Source organism: Pseudophryne corroboree, chromosome 3 (genome assembly GCF_028390025.1).
Source record: "Pseudophryne corroboree isolate aPseCor3 chromosome 3, aPseCor3.hap2, whole genome shotgun sequence".
Taxonomy (NCBI): domain Eukaryota; kingdom Metazoa; phylum Chordata; class Amphibia; order Anura; family Myobatrachidae; genus Pseudophryne; species Pseudophryne corroboree.
This window is the reverse complement of record NC_086446.1, coordinates 531,942,213-531,947,221: the sequence shown is the minus strand read 5'-3', so window position 1 is coordinate 531,947,221 and position 5,009 is coordinate 531,942,213. Positions and strand designations below refer to the sequence as shown.

At 44.5% G+C, this 5,009-nt stretch overlaps 1 pseudogene; it reads right to left on the bottom strand.

Moving 5' to 3' along the window:
- Positions 1–397: 397 nt before the first annotated feature.
- Positions 398–515, bottom strand: LOC134897551 (5S ribosomal RNA; annotated as a pseudogene).
- Positions 516–5,009: the final 4,494 nt, after the last annotated feature.

Here is a 5,009-nt window from a genome sequence, read left to right as displayed (position 1 = left end):
GCAAAAATGGAACTAAAACACACTAGAGTTGCTATCTGTTTATCAAGAGGATAATCCATCCAATTTAAGTGAATTTGATTGTACAAGGTGATACAAATCAAACTGACTGGCTCCGTTCAGCAAAAATATATATATAAAAATGTGTGTCTCTCTGGTGTTAGAAGCGCTGTGATCCAGATTTAAATGATATAGGAAATATCATGTTCCAAAGAAATGCAATATAATTGTATCAAATCACACTATCATTATTCTGGAAGGGAGAGATATTTCTCTGTATAACACAGGTGGGCTCACCTTGTTGCCTAGGTAAGAATCTGTTTCTATAGGCTAGAGTGGATATTGTGAGTGTTGCCTGAAACTTTGGCTCCAGGTCTGATTGTTTTTTGTAGGATAAAAATACCTGCAGTACCGGGTATTCTCTGGTGGTCTCCCAACCAGGTACTGACCTGGCCCACAGTGCTTGGCTTCCAAGATCAGACGAGGTTGGGCATACTCAGTGTGGTGTGACCGCAGGTAATGTATCCTGCTTTATATTGCCCGGAGCCAAGTGTTGTGTAATGGAAGTTATTCAAGAACTCTTAGAGTCCAGATATTGGTGATACAACGATGTGTATCGATGATATTGGAGAGGACAATAGGAGATACGTGCTGAGCCAAAGTTCAGTTTACTGATGAGCCTGATGTTGTCCCAGAATCCCCTTATTGCACAAAAATTATTTTCCAAACTAGTCACAAAAAATTATTATTTGTTGTATAATGTATATAAGTGAGAAGTCACATAAATGTCTGGGAACTCGGTGCAACAAAAATTGTGCAATTATAGCGGAGATATTCCTTAGGAAGGGGCCTAAAACAGCAAATACGGCTTCAAAATTGAGGTATATTCCTACTGTTAGGTGGAGGGGTAAAATACCCCCCTTTTTTTGGTGAGAACCGTCACTCAAGATCCATGGTGAGAGGTGAGTCCAGCAGAGAGACGCGCCGGTATCCGCGGTCCGTTGACCGGAAGTTCGGAAGCCGGAACCGGAAGTGACGACAACCGGAAGTGACGACGTACGTTTCGCTCGTGGAGCTTGTTCACGGAAATGCCATTTTATAGTATACAAATTATAGATGTTACTTCAGTGCTGATTGGATTGTGGGAGGAAACCGGAGTACCCGGAGGAAACCTACGCAAGTACGGGGAGAATATACAAACTCCACACAGTTAGAGCCATGGTGGGAAGTGAACCCATGACCTCAGTCCTGTGAGGCAGTAATGCTAACCATTACACCATACGTACTGCCCCATATATACAGTATTATAGTTTTATTACCCACAAATCACCACATGTTTTGATTTGTGAGTAATGAAACAATTTTTCTACCAGCAATAAGAAGTCCCTGGTGAGTGCACCTTGTTTATATACATGTTGTATTGGATGTCCTCTGCAAAGGAGCATTAGGTGAGCACCCTGGGCAGCTGTGTATATATATATATATATATATATATATATATATATTATTTTTCACACATTCATTTTTGCCCTGATCCATCTTATGTCTCAGTTACGATATTCTCTCATTGGTCTATAGTGATACGTACATACTACAGTACTGCCCTGCTTTTTGAACTTTAAATACTACTACACATCTGTGTACCAAGACTACTATTTGTACTTTAACTCTCATCATGAAGGGATACCCCTACCCTGTGCTGGTCTTCTCCAACAGGGGTTACTGTGGGACACCCTAGTTAAAGCAGATTCAATAACCTTATCCTTCCTTCATCCAGAACTCCATTCCATCGTTGGTACTCTCACCCACCCATTCACTACCTTTGGTACATGGTTTGGCAGCAGATACTAAATGGAATATGGCAGTTTTCTGGTTACAATTCTCTTTGCCAAACTTTAATCCTTATTCACCAAGCAGTACAGTATGACCATATGTTAACCCACAGCAGGACTTTCTCAGATATTACCAGGATTGCTATCTCTTGGGAGACCCACTTTATTAGTTACTTAACCTTACTACCAGAGCCGGCCTTAGGCAAACTAGGCAAATGCCTAGGGCATTTGGTATGCTTAGGGGCACCAGCAGCTTCTGCTGATTAAAATGATATGCGGCATGCCTATATTCTGTGTGTGACTGCGGCTGTATCTGCATATGAAATGCTACGTTGCAGTGTATTCCTTGAAATCACTGTAATGTAGCATTTCGTATGCAGATACAGCCACAGTAGCACACAGAATATAGGCATGCTGCATATCATTTTAATCAGCAGAAGCTGCTTGTGCATCCTAGACACATAGTAATGCAAATAAGATGCATTTTCATAAACAAAAGGCACCCGACATTAGCAGAGCTGCCAGCTGACTCATGCCAGGCATCTCCTGCACAACTAGCGGCGGTGCTAGGGGGCACCAGCCAAAATCTTGCCTAGGGCATCATATTGGTTAGGGCCGGCTCTGCTTACTACAGATGTATTTAGTGGGTCCCCATACCCACAATTCAACAGATTATGCTCATACTGCATTGTGATGATGATTGTATTTAGTTTATTTTTTTTCACAATTTTCACTTTATTAATACAGCCAATCATTAATGCAATTTGCAGGATATTTGTTTATCCAGAACCATTGCAATCATTTAAATCCTGGTTTTGACATATTCACATTTTTTTGTATTGCTTTACTGATTTTATATGATGGTTAATACTTTCTTTGAATGCATTCCAATGAAAATGATATTTTAGAAAAGTCTAATATTTGTAAGAGTCCCCAACACCAGAGTCCTTCTCTTTCTTCACAATTTGTATACATCCTGTAAAATGACAGAAGCTGATTGGTTGGTACTTTATTATCTCTCTCAATTTAATCTCTTTCCAAGGCTTGATATATTGTCTCCATTATCCCTACAACATATTTTTTTCCGCAGAAGATTGGTGTGCATGCACAGCATTGTGTATCATTAATGAAAATGTATTTCAGCTACAACCATTCAGCAACATTATATGTGTGTGCCCGAGGACAATATTTAATTTTAATTCATTACAAGAACTTATGTTAAATGGAGTGTTTAATTAAATTAAATTCATTTTATTTTATTTCAGTTCTTGACTTTCATCATTTTTATGAGTCTTCACAGGTTTATTTGACAGGAGTACAGACAGTTGGTTGATTTATAGCTTCCCATTAATAGTATCATACTGCATTTTTAGTTTAGGAATTAGGGGACACATAATGCAACCTTGATTGTTACATAGTGTTCTGCATTAGGCACCCTATTGTGTGAAATTATCCATATATAGGGGTATATTCAATTGAAGTCGAAAGCTGCCGTCTGTCGAAAAGACGGCAGTTTTCGACTTTTTAAGGTCGAATCGTGATCCGACCTATTCAATATATCCCAACATTTTTCGACAAGTCGATGAATTTGACTTGTCGAAAAGCACGTGGATCGGCGGAATACCTGCCGATCCACGTGCTTGTGTAGAAAACGGGGCCAAAACCAACAGGTTTTGGCTTCCTTTTCGACCATCTCAGTCTGACATAAAAAAATGTCAGACTGGGATGTGGGACCCAGAGCAAGAGAGGGGGGACAGCCGCGGGCATACAGGGGAGATCAGTGCTACAGCACAGTGCTGCAGAGGATGTCACACAGCCGCTCACGGCAGCTTCTACCCAGCTCCAGCAAGTGAGGTCACGCTTGCTGGAGCCGGGTGGACACTGCCATGAGGTCGGGCGGCTGTGTGACATCATCCTGCAGCGCTACTGTGGCGCTGATCTCCTCCGTCTGCCGGCGGCTGTCCCCCTCTGGTCTCACCGCGGCTCCCCCCCCCCTCCTCCTCTGGGTCCCTCATCTCAATTCGACTTGAAAAAGTCAAATTGAGATGAGATTTGAATAGGGGTTGTCGGATCCATTCCGAAAAATGCATGTCGGAATGGATCCGACGCTAATTGAATGTACCCCTACAAGAACATGTGCCTTTGTGTTATCTATTCTACTACTAGCTAATCAATGCAGTTTATCTCACACAAGCCAATCATAGTGCTAGGCCAGAGTGGCTTGGTACAGGATCAGTCAGTGCCGTAACTAGGTGTGTGCTGGCGGTGCCTGGCACACAGTGCACGTGCACTGAGGGCGCAGGACCGCCGGCAACACCTGCAGGTCCGCACTGCTCAGTGCTTGTCTGCAGAAGCATTGTACCTGCAGCGGCGGATCAGGACGCTGGAAGTGATTGCCATATGTCCGGTCCATCCTGCTCCTCCTCGTCTCCCAGGCCGCCTATCGGTGCTTAAAGGGGGCGTGGCCACGGGTCTGCAATTAGGCCACGCCCCCGACTTTGCTGTTTGGTCTCTCTGCGTCCGTCTCTGCTACAGCACACGGTTGATTCTATTTCGGAGTGGGAGAAGGGACCTTCTGACGTATCTAGGGGAGGAGACACGTCACCAGGGGGAGGAGCTACGGGCGAACAGGGTACCCGAAAAGTACCCTCGCGGGCTCGCTTCGCTCGCCACGCTTCGGGCTCGGTGGCTCGCTCCGCTTCGCTCGCCACCTAATTACTAAAGGTAATAGTTGGTGGCGTGGATAGTAGAGGAACTATCCCGCTGGCCTAGCTCCTCCCCCTAGTATCATGGCTCCTCCCCAGACGGAAAAGGTCCCTTAGCCCACTTGATTCTAGCATCTACCTACAGCTCACTCCTGGAGGTAAAGTTGGCGGGAGGGGAGGGGGGGAAGATGTGTGTGTGTGTGTGTGTGTGGTGTGACTGGAGGTGACAAGCTGTGTGTGTGTGTGTGTGTGTGTGTGTGTGGTGTGACTGGAGGTGACAGGCTGTGTGTGTGTGTGTAGGGACTGTCTGCCATAATGTGTAATAAGGGGACTCTGTCTGCCGTAATGTGTAATATGGGGACGCTGTCTGCCGTAATGTGTAATATGGGGACGCTGTCTGCCGTAATGTGTACAAAGGGGACGCTGTCTGCTGTAATGTGTAAAACAGGGGACGCTGTCTACCGTAATGTGTAAT